Raw genomic sequence first — 12691 nt, 5'->3', positions numbered from 1 at the left:
CTGCAAATGCGTTCAGCTTGCATGAAAACAACGTCCCTGCTCCTTCTCTGAAGCCATCTGCACAAAACACATGAAGCAGCTTCAAACAGCATCTACTGCTCCAGAAGGCCTGGTGTAGGAGTGTTGTTTACATGGACAAATGGCTTTTATGCTGTACGCTGTTGCAATACCCGCCTATCTCATAGTGATCTCCACTCTTGTCAGCAAACAAGTCCTAAACATCACTTAGCATCCACACAGCGTCCTCCTTGCTACCACAACATCTTCTTACACAGCTCTTTACGCAACAACCAGACAATCTGGATTACTCACCGACACATTGCTTTCTCAAGATTCATTGCTTATCAGCAATCAAAGGAGGATTTTTATATTTGTCAAGACAACAGCACCTAATGTTAGACCAGGTAGGCTTACGTTTGTCAGGGTTAGAAAGCCTTCAAGCCATAAATCAACCTCTAAGGGATTAAGAAAAGAAGTCTTTCCTTTAAGTACAGGTTACTCAGTGCTTGCTGCTAAAGGATGCCTTTTCTCTTCCTCAGAAATGGTCAGTGAGTCCATGTAGGAGCATGGTGACTGATGGCTGTGGGATTGTGCACCACTGTACTCAGAGGCTTGGGGGAGCCAGCCATTTACACAACAACAAGAAAAGACAACAAAAAAAACCCAAACAAAACCCGCTTTCATTTATTTTCCCCTTCAGTGACAGCATAAACACACTGTAACTGCTCCACAACAGCACACGGTGCACCCGAGTTATTTCTGTGGTTGTTTATTTACTGAGATTATAGGCATGCCTCAAGGCTTCATCTTTGATGTCTGAAACTTTGTGGGCAATTTTTCTGGAGGAAAATAATGACTTCCAGTGTTGCCCATCCAGCCCCATGACTTGCCCATGGTCATACAGCTGGGCAGTGGCAGAGTGGAGCCAGCACACCTCTGCGCAGGGCAGCCCCAGGACAACCTGCTGCTGACACCCAGTTCCCAATTCCAGTTGCACAGGCACTAAGGACCATGTCATCAGGGTGAAATCAATAATAAATCAGGAAGCTAAACCCTGCGTGGGATCTTGGCTCAAATCTATTCAGAAAAAATGAAAAGAAATTTAAAAAATGGAAGCAAAGTCATCTCCACTGGGAGTAAACCATTTGCTCCACAGCTCTAGAAGGATGTAAATGGGAAATCAAAAAATTCTCAAAGAAAATCAACAGAAAAGAGCACGGGAACATGTGCACACTACCTAGAGTCACTGAACTTATGTTCACCCAGGACTAGAATAGATTAAGAGATAAAGCAGGCTGAATTTCTTCAGCAGGTACAAGAACCAAGTAGTAGTAAAACACAGGAAAAAAAAAAAATCACTTACTACAGGTTAACGAGCCCTCAGCTTAACAAGGCAGTGGGTCAGGGAGTATACATGCGATTCCCCGCCAGCAAGGCCAGATGCTGAAACAGGAGATGTCTCTGCAAGCTCCAGGGAGCCCCCAAAGGAGCCAACATCGCCCACAGCTCTCTGCCTTAACAAGGTCCAGGGACACGGCACAGCAATTTATAGAAGAGCAACTTTGACACAGGCTGCAAGGCAAGGAGGGAGATTTCACACCAATTAGGAACTGCTGTGAAGAGCAGCCTAGGCAGAGGGAGTAGAGTTTCAAAAGGCCATGCTATGCCAAGTCACTGATTGTATCTAATTGGAATATTTTAGGCAAATGAAAGCAGAAACACGAGCAGGAATTTTGATGTGTAGTGAACAGGGAGAATATTCTATATTCCATCTGAAGGGGTAGCGAAGGAAAAGCTGGCCAAGAGCAGTTTTCCAAACAGAGAGCCAGACAAAATAGTATATTAGACCCAGTTTTTGGCAGCAGGAGTCAGACTTTAAGGATCTCAATATAGGCCCAGAGAATCTTTCACCTTTCCAAAGCCCCCAGTCCAATCTCCATTTAATGCCGTCTAAAACTCAGTGATCCAGCTGAATCCCTAGTTACAACGTGAAGACATCACATGATTTACCATGGAAAGATGCCAGCTTTGTTGTTGGAAGGCAAAAGCAGGGAAGACACAAGCTGTACTCAGGTTTAGGCTCACAGAGTTTCCATGGACATTTTCTCAGCTCCTGCTTGTCAAAAACCAGATCGAAACCAGAAAAGTTTGGTCCACAGCTTACAGTTCTGCCTGGTTTCGACTTAAAACCAAATGGCTGACTCCAAACTGATTCCAGATTTACTCTCAGGACTTGCAGCCTTTAAGGCAGCAGCCGGAGAATCTGTATGAAATTCAAACTGGAGCCTGAGTCTGGCAGTGGAAACATGGCTCACAGCTTTCAGCAAAGCATCACCAGCCTCCTCCAGCCTCACTCCATCCCCATCCCAGTGCCTGTGCTGCTGGGAAGCACTGCGGCCAGCATATTCCAGCACATACATGGACAGAGCTCTGTACATGGCTCAAGAGCTGCCACAGACCCACATTCTGGGGATTTCTTTCTGCTGACTTCTCCTTGGCATGTCCTACATGAAAACAAGTGGGGAAGCAACTTGAGAGCAAGGATGAAAGCAGAGACCGGCAGATCCCAGCAACTGCTGCACCGGTTGCTGGCTTCTCGTAAGGCAAATAAACCCCCAGGAGCATCACCTCTGCAAACACACAATGTTCACAAGCACAAAGGATACAGATGAAGCAAAGAATTTCCAAATGAAGAGTGGGCATTTTTCTGAAGTGTCTTGGTGATGAAGGGAATGGAAATGAACAGCATGTTACGCTACTCAGAAGCTATGCTGAATTTCTCCAAGGGCCACCCTAGATCCAGCTCAGTTTTATGATATATTGCTTTTAAGGACTCCAAGCTGCATTCCTGAAATAAGACCCTCGAACACTCTGAAGATATACCAGCACTATGACTATTCTAAGATCAAGAGCATGTTATTAATACACAGCAGAAGCGTGTGAATTGAAGGGGAGGGATAAGCTGCCTGCAAATAAACAAAATTATAATGTTCTATTTTGAGGCACAAGTGTGAGCAGATTGCAGGGAGGACCCTGTCAGACCCTTGGACACAGCCCAGTTCAATGTAAGAAGTCAGAGCAACGATGCCTACGTTTATATTTTGGACACACAGAACGAGGAGATGGAGTGAAAGTTCACTCTTCTGTGATCTAAAATCCCCAGGACAATGTCCCCACCTTCCCTACAGGCACTTGGAGAACTGCAGAGTAAGCTGCTGTGATTTCCTCTTGACTCCTTTTGGTGTCCTTGGAGTGGCACTGAAAGAATATTTAACTTCAGGGACCAAGAAGGCGAAAGAAATTTAATTTCTCAGTGGATTTGCCCCAGTAGGATAAAGTTTTCTCAGTATTTGCCTGCCCAGTAGCTGAAATTATGATCCTTTTCTATGGTGCAAAGCCATAAAACAAAGGGTGACAGGGAACAGGTTGCACACTGAGCTTCTGCAAGAAATACATTTGAAACTTGCCCAAACTTCAGGCTTAAATAGACACTTTCTGCATTTCTCATTAGATTCATGAAGCTTGAGAGGCCTGATACTTTATTATTTTTTAAGAAAACACTGGCCTTTGTGTACAAATGGGTAGTTCCTGGAGGTATTCCCCCTGGTTTGTTAAGTTCCTTGTGGGTCTCAGGACCCTATAAAGGGAGAGCAGACTCCGTTCTGCCAGGGAGTTAATAACCAGCACAGAAAGCAGAGCTGCTGCTGACAGACATTGTTTCTGTAACCTACAGACAGGGAGGGCAGAGGGACAAGGGAGATCAATAGACCTGGAGTGTGTATATAACTCAGCATGTCTCTGATCAGGTTTCCTTCTGGGGGCTGGATTTTTTCTTCTTACCAGAAAAAAAAAAATATAATCTCCCAGCCTGAAAGAGTAAGTTTGGCCACAGCCATACCAGGAGGGAGGGATAAAAGAAGAGCATTTTCTGCTCCCATTTACACTGGTGTGAAAGCAAGTGATTGGTTTACAGTGCTGCGACTGGGAGTACAGATTATCTTATCGTTTTACATGTTTCCATCCAGATTAATGAAGCTTTCATCCTCAGAGTGTTTTGGTCAACACTTAACATCCACATCCCTTGTCTAAGTGCTCGCTGAAGCATTTGTAAAACTGAGTCGGATTGTTATTTTTACAGCCAGGATTCCTTAGAAAATGAGTCATATGGAGCAGCACTGCCTATTTCTTTGTCCCTTCTCCACCACTCCTCCCCTGAAGCTGTTGAACCTCACAGACCATTTCAACCACAGCTGAAAGAGGATATTCAGACCTTACCAGTTCTGTATTTGCCAGACCCTGTCCAACACCCAAAATCAGAGTCAGGTCCCCTCAACCCTCACCAGAGCTCCAAGAGCTCAAGCAGGCATCCTCCCAGCTGCACTGTTCTAGCTCTGAGCTGCTGCTTAACACATTTCCAAACCAACATGTGGGTACTAAAGAAAATCTAGGAACCACCAGATCCAGTTGCTGCCATGGTTTGTCCAAGGCCTGAAGCAGACCCAGCTACTTTTCTTGCACAGACTGGTGCAAGAACACCCACCACATGATTTTTTGGTGTAGTATCTTCAATTAATACATGCTTATATCCTTCACCACTTCCATCTCATCCCCAAAAGCAAGTTTTTAAGATGACCTCACATCTCTTCCTGAATCCTACCATGAGCTTTTGGTCCCCAGCATTTTTTGCACATCAGGGAACTTGTCTCATGGGTGGGCTGGTCCCCCAGCCTGCCTCCACAAGGCTGCCCTTATCTCCCCAGGAGGTGCACAGCTCAGCCACTGCAGCACTGCTTGACAGTGTCAGGATCTGTGTGCTCTGAGGGCTCTTCCTCACCAGCAAAATGCTATTATTCATGCAAGGCTTAAACACTGGATGTACAGGTGCCAGCCACAGACCCTCAGACCTGACATTTAACATCCCAAAGCCATTCATCACTCAGCACCCTTATCCTGGTTTAAAATCCCCGAGTCACAAGGCAAACAACTTAGTGGTTCATTTTTCTGTGCTTTTGTACATTTCTGACTGCCTTTCTCCTTCCTCCTATTCAACTGCTTCAATTAGCTTCCCCAGCAATCCCAATCTCTGCCGCTCTCCTCGGTGCCACCATTGTGTACCCACAATACCTTTGGGTCTGCCCCATCCAAGCATGTCCATACTAGTTTCCCCATCAATTCCTCCACAGTTCAGCAGTGCCATCTGACTCACAGCTATTATATGTTCCCCGATAGGAGAGACCCCAGCGAGCTGCTCTGGCTGCCTTAGCATTTTAAACAGCTTTACCCTGAACTGGTCAGCTGAAAAGCCCTTAGTTCTACAGAAAAGGAGATGACATCAGCTGATGCACGATAACCATGACAACCTCCCCAGATCAGCAGGGCCACATGCTACTTGAATAACTAAGCAAAGTTTAACTCTCAACAACTTCCTAGGCAGGACCTCCAGTTTTAACTGATGGAGGGAGTGCACATACACCTTCACGTGCATTTCACCTGTGCTTGTACCAGGATTTCTGTGATGCAATACTCCTAAGATCTAGAGAAGGTAATAGTACTGGTGGGAGAAAGCATTTCCAAACCCCTATTTTGCATTCCTACCTGACACAGCGCTGACATGTGGATAAAAGAGAATGCTACTTTAATTTGTCTTCTACCAGACTTGCACAAGCATCCAGCAATTGATTAACTGAAATGGACTTTGGGATTTGGCACGTGATGGGACATCATGAATCAGGCTCCTTGCTTTGATCATCTCCTAAGCAAGCAGAGAACTGAAAGTATTTCAAAGCTTGGATTTGGATCCAAAGCCATGACAAATCCATCTTCTAAATGTCATTTTCCTACAGGAAGGGCTCCATATTTGATCACTATTTCCTTGCTCAAAGCAGATTAAAACGTTTTTTAAAAGGCTGGTGTGCAGAATCAGCTGCAGAATCAACTGGTTCTGTGCTGGATCCAAAAAAGTGAATTCTCTGCTGTTGCAGCTTTGAAGCATGGCTGCATTCTGGAAAGCCCCTCACTTATTTTCTACACCATTGCTTTCTAACATATAAACTCTTTATTAAAATAAATGAGTGTTGGAGGATCAGCCTTCTGGATCCAGAATCTCCTACTCCCCAATTCTTCATAATGGTGTATTTATAAAACATGTGTGTCCCATTTTGGGGCAATTTAAAGTTTGCCTAGTACATAAATGCTTCATTAAAACAGCTGCTCACAATCTGTTAGTGTAAATATTTTCCACCCCTTTCTGATCATCATGAAAGGAGGCCAAGGCTACAGCCACAGATCCAAACAGCCTGCGTGTTGGAGGTGCTCACAATTTACATTCACATGCATACTTTAGGGCTTGAGCCTACTATCCAGGGCTCCCTTCCAGGCTCTGGGAACAACTAGTTTGCACCACTTGGGTCCTTCCAGATGGTGAAACCTCTGAGAGATGAAGGCAAAGGGAATCCAGCTGAGTTTGCAGGAACTCTGAGCATTTGTGTGCAGCTCAACTTCACTGGGTGCAGCTACAGGGGACACGAGTCCACCATCAACATGTTCACTGCTGAAAAGGAGTGCTTCCTTCCCTGCCACATACCCCTGCCCCACTGCTCACGTGGCCCTGCAGCAGACTGGATCAGGAAACCCATTTGGCTTAAAAAACCTGTTTAAAATAAATCCCCCCCTTTTCTTCAGCTCTGCTTCAACTATTTTGTACAAAACTGCATCTCAGCAGAACAAAAAGCCCCAAACATGAAGGATGCAGCCCAGATCATACAGCTCCAACCCTTATAAACACTCCCAGCCTGAAACGAGCAGGTCGAATACAACTCACACACAGAGCAAACATCTCGCCACCTATAAACAACATCCTAATTTGAGACAAGCAGGCCCCAAGGGGTCTAGCCTGGAGCAGGGAAGTCTCCTCCTCCTAACACGTCCCTGCCAGCATTGAACAAAGACTTGTTCACTGGCCCCAAAGATCTGTTTGACTTGGAAAAATTAATCATGCCCAGAAAGCCAGTCTCCTTGAGATCAGGAGGCTCAATTCCACCTTTCATTAAACCCCTGCCCTTCTGCAATAACTGCAACCAAGTCAGCAGGGTCACATCTGATTCATACTGCGACTAGGGATGAAACCTGAACCGCAGGCTCAGATCATTAATCCTGTTATCTGGCTGCCTCCCTGCATCAATCCAGAGAGGAGGAAGCCTCTTTATCGCGGTTCTATGCCTCACGATGAAATAATTCAACTGGATTAAATCAGCTCTTTGGGTGCATCAATCATGCTATTGTCCCCAGAGCAGGAAGTTTCCTCCTCAGCCTTTAGCCACCTCTGCCCTGACCCATATTCCAAGGACTTCCCTGCACATTTCACTTATGCCTGTATTTTGCATTTTCGTACACAGGCAGCTGTGTCCTGTGAGCAAAAGCAATAAAAAAAGCTAATAAACAATTAATAAAGATAATAAAGTCAATAACAAACTCATAGGGTCTAAGAGATGCAACAGTAAGGCCTAGTGAGATTTTTCAATAGAAGCACCTTATAACTTGGTAAGGATATCTCCAGGTCGGGTGCCTTGGAGCTTTTGAAGCTGCCTGAATTGAAGTCTCACCCAGGATTCCACACCTTCAAAATACATTGACTCTGTAGGACTTGGGCAGTATCAGACGCTGAGTATCTCGAAGGCAGCATCAGGGGAAATCATCGGGCAGATACACTGCCCCTGTGTGTGTATAAACCCAGGGAGTACCAGAAGCAGAGAGGGCAAGACCACCTGTAGTCCTTTGCTAAAATCACTAAAAACATTGGGTTCTCCAAATGAGAAGTTTTTTCTCTTGAAACAGTTTCATGCCATAGACATGACAGCACACCCTGCATCCTACTTCCTGACCCAGCTAATATGCTATGAGAGGTGGCATAAGAGATGACAATACGAACAAGTTTTCCTCCAACTTGTAACTTGTGGGGATGGTGCAGAGCTCACAGGGTGAGTTTGGGGACGAGGGGCACTGCTTGTTCAGCAATGTGTTTAGAGGTGGGGGAAAAGCGTAGAAGCAGAATTTCCCCTGGGATACTCAATTCCCAAAACACTGCATTCTGAGCAGAAATTCTCTCCTTCACATGGTGAGTCCAGAGCTACCAAGGGGCCTTCTCTGCTCCTCACTAACCCTCATCTGAACTCGCACCAGGGAATTAGTTGCTTCTATTTAGCAGAGCCATGGTGTAAAAGGACTTTGGGGGAGGGAAGCAAAAGCGATCAGAAAGGATCAGTCATTGGGCTGTATGGGAACTGGAATCCAGACACATGGACTTTACAGTAAGAATAGAGGCTTTCCATAGCATTGTTTACTCTCCCAATACGTAGATAAACCATCACTTCCTTGCACTACCCTGTTCCAAGTGAAAGCAGTGAGAAACATGACAGAAAAGCATTCCCATTTAAATTCATACTCTTCCCCCTCCCCATCACAAACACACATTTGCTTTGAGCCTCGGGTTAACAAAAACCACAAAGCCCCACTTAGCCAAAACCACAACATTTTCCTTGATTTGGGGTCAAAGCTGACAAGTTCTGCTTGTTTTCCTCCTGCAACCATCAATCTTCTCAGGTTCACTCTCAGATCACCTCCGTTATACCGAAAAGTTCACAGACCTGGCACAAGTTTGGGATTTATTATTAAACCTGCCAGATTTCAGGTATGATTTACGACTGTTTCATACAGCCATGGTATCAAGTAGAGACAGGCCCTGCAGTGCATGCTGTGAGGTGTTCATAAACCCACATGCTTTGAAGCCAAGAGGGACCACTTAGATCTGGCCCGTTTCCCCCTTCCCCCATATAAAAGCAGCACATCCACCCTTCCAGCCACCCGCTGGGAACAGGGCTGTAGGTTTCAATAATACTTGTATATTTTTTGCTTCTGCACCTCTCTGTGGTTTCTAGAGGCTGCTTGCAGCAGAAAGGGCCCCATGGAGCAAAGCAAGAGGGGAAGGACCCCTCACTGTGCCCTCTGGTATCCCAGGGCTTGGCAGGTTTGCGCAGCAATGCCAAGTGCTGCAAGAAGAGTGCAGGAACGTGAAGCTGCTGCTCCTACCAGGCTGTGAGTGACAGACTTTCTGCCCCAGTCACAACTGTGGCATTGCTTTGCCCACTCTGGTGCAGAAGGATCGCTGCCTTCAGCCTCACGCCTCATCATCTGGCAGTAAGACTCTTTCATGTGTCCCCCTCAGAACAGCAGCTCTGCTGCTTTTGGACACCTCCCTTCTGGGCCCAAAAGTTGCTACAGAAAGCACTTCCCCAGACTGTAGAGTCCCCATCCTTGGAGACCTGTTTGCAGTCTCCCTTCTCCAGCACACGGACTCTGCCCTATCCATGGACCCCTCCAGCTCAAAGTCTCATGGTGTATCTCATCCCTCATGCAGGCTCCCAAGAGCCACCCCAAGGCAGATCTCCCAGACCAGTAATTGAGCAGGTACTCTTGTCCAAGCCAGGTCAAGGCAGCTGTGACACACTGGGATGGATGGATGAAGCACAGCAAGACTCTGGCACTGGCTGCTCTGCAGTTGTGGGGACCCAGCACTGCTGCTGCCCAGCTGGACTGGATGCTGGAGAGCATCTCTGAGGGTCTTACATGCCTCTGCATCAGCAAGCTCTCCATTTTCCTCCCTTGGTTTTCACCAGTATAACACCCCACAAGCCTCAGAGTCTCTGAATAAGCAGAGCTGTTTCTAGCCCTAGTTCACCAACATGCTCACCACCATAAACACAACTGTGACCTCAAGACTCCCTGTTCCTGTGCATATCATCCCAGCAAGACCCAATGTGGCTTGAGCATTACTTAAAACATCACAGCCACAGCATCTAGTTATCACATACTGGTACCAGCACAGCCCTAAAGACCAGGAACTGCTGGAGCAAGGGGTGTCCAAAGGCTCCTGGCAGCTGTGCTGGATGCAGCCAAGGAGGGCAGAAAAAGAAAACACAGACACAACCTCCCCACCACCACCACACTCAGGATTCCTGTCAATATAACCTCTAGCAGGAACAAAAAATGGGACCAAATGACAGTAACCTAGAAGACCAACCTTCATGTCTGTGATCTTCCAGAGGTCTTGGAGAGATTATAACAAGTGTGGAGAGGAAATAGTAAAAAGCATGTAGAGGAAACAACCCTGCTGTCTCGTCGCTGAGCCAGTTCATGCTTTTTTTCCCCTTGGATTTGCAAGGTGGCATTTATATTGTTTTAAAATATTTTATGTATTTATATAGAACTTAATTTACTTATTTCACATTTTAAACTCCAAGGATGTCAAAGGCAATCTGCAGAGATGAAGGGCAATTTACTGCCAAGGTTTCAGGACCAGTCCCAGGGGCCCCGTTTGCAGTTATAACAACACACTTTATCTCCAGCACAAGCAGGAAGGGGGGGGCGTAGCAAGACAGAGAGACGGAAGTAAGTGCTGGCAGCGAATCAGATTATGTATATTAGGAAGATAATAAGCAGAGATTACGGACTTGGCAACTCTTCTGCACTGTGCCCTCAGTTTATAAAGCCCCGGCTCCCCCGCTGGGATTACTCGCTGTCCCATAACGCCTGAGGTAGTTTAGTCTAAAAGCACATCCCGCCAGGAAGACGTGGTGCAGCCCAGCCACCTCGTGCTCTCCCCTTTCAGTTTCGGTGAAACTCCCATCTCCAGCTAGAGGTTCAGCTCCCAGCTGGTGAAGCACTTCAGCCCCAGCCCTTCACAGCTTCCGAGGGCTCTAAGGCTGCACATCCGGCAGTCCAAGTGGGTGGTATGCCCGACTGCCAAGTCTGCATGTTGAATAGTACCATTCCAGTACTAACTTTTCTTCTTTTTTTTTTTTTTCTCCTTTTAAAGGCAAACAGCTGCATGGCAAACACCCACGAGAGCTCAGCAGGAGCCATCGCCCCACACCAGAGAGTTCCTGGCTGGCACACACAGCAGCTCGCTCAGGTGTTGCATCCAGCACAGAGCAAACCCTTCCTTTTGGTGTAGCTCAGCAGAGCCAGTGCTGGCCAGGGGCTTGGCTAAGCCATACCCCTGCTTGGAAACGCCTGGAAGCCTGGCAGAATACTGCTTCCAGCTCAAAGTTGCCGACACTAAGAAACTCATGAAGTGACAGTGTTGTGCAGTGGAAAAGCAAAAGCACGACCCAAAGCTTTTTCTACAGTTCCTTGTTCATTTGAAGACGAGGTGGCCAAAGCTCTGTGAGTTCTCCGAGCTGGCTCTGAGCACGGCATTTCAGTTCTCAGTACAGTGAATCTTAGCCCTGGCTCCCTACACAACTTCAAAAGCTTCAAGGAACAGCACTTGACACTAAAAATATTTGCTGTCCTATGCCAGTGACTCACTAGTTTTATTCCAGTAAATGGTCACAAACTTGTCTTTGTTTTAGCAGACACTCTCTGGCTTCCTGCAAGCACCCCTCTGCCCTTTTGTTTTGGCACTTGAAGGTTTTCTTTTAGCAACCCAGAGTGACACAGGCTCAGGAGGTAACAGCTAAATTTGTCAGTGGTACCAAACCTGTGGTAAGTGTGGGACCAAGATAAACACTGTCCCTCCCCTGCTGTGAGGTTTGCCCACCTGGTTGCCTGCACTAGGATGTTAAGCCAGGTAGAGGTGCAGGAGAAAAGCAATGAATCAGCAATTCCCCTGCACCACCCAACACCTCAAAGCACAGAGCAGCAAGCGTGGGAGGCAGGGAGGAAAAACCCAAACCAATCATTTTTAGTAATGATTTTTTTTTCTCTTTGGTGCTGTGACCCCAACTGCCCCAAACAGGAAAGTAATCAGCAATGGCACCTCCAGCAAGCAAAACTGAGTGTCTCTAATATATCTATGCTAAAGCTTAAACAGGAGATGCCAAAACCAGGAGGGGAATGTTGAGAGGAAATATAATTAGTTGACTGGAATAGGCACTTTTGGACCTAAATGTAGTAAACTCATGAAAATGCTCAAGTATTTACTTCAGCATGTGCTGAAATACTTTGGGCAGTAGTTCTACTTTAGACAGATCCTACACTAAGACTATATATTGAAATCTTTCAGCTATTACTCATTTATTTTTAGCTCGCTAGCCACATGGCTTAATTAATGAGTTTTGTCCCAAATATGTCCACATTCTCATCTGTTCTGTGCAGTAATTCTCAAAAGGAGCTTCAGTAGAGGATTGCTTATCTATGCATTCATCAGCTCCAACTCCCTAGTGAGGTCATTTCCGAAGTTTTTAATAAAAAGAGACTTTTGATTCTTGGGGTCATGTTGCAAATTATATCTTCACTAATCTATCAGAGGTCAGAAAAGAAGTTGGAGTCAAAGAGCATCTCTGACTCCTCAGCACACGTGTGTCTCAAGGCTTTTAAAAATATACAGCCCTGCTGTTATAAATAGAGCATTCTTCTCTAAGGTCAAAAGCTTTCAAAGTCCAGGAAAACATGCTTGCATGTTCTTTTTATAATTATTAAATGTTTTTTTTTTCTCCTCAGAATAAGGGTGCACTAAACTGAGAAAAGGGTTTCTTTCGGGGGCAAAGTTTCACCCCAGCTATTTTTACACTGTTGGGGGTTAACATGAGCATCAGTATCATTTCCTTTGTCAGACACTTCAGCAGCACACCACCAAGAATGGGAGCCAGTGATGCAGTCAAGGAAAGAATAAGAGCAGGAAAGTCAAAAGAGA

This window comes from Gallinula chloropus (assembly GCF_964237585.1).
Source record: "Gallinula chloropus genome assembly, chromosome: 20".
Classification (NCBI taxonomy): domain Eukaryota; kingdom Metazoa; phylum Chordata; class Aves; order Gruiformes; family Rallidae; genus Gallinula; species Gallinula chloropus.
The sequence above is the reverse complement of the archived record's forward strand: the minus strand, read 5'-3'. Positions refer to the sequence as shown.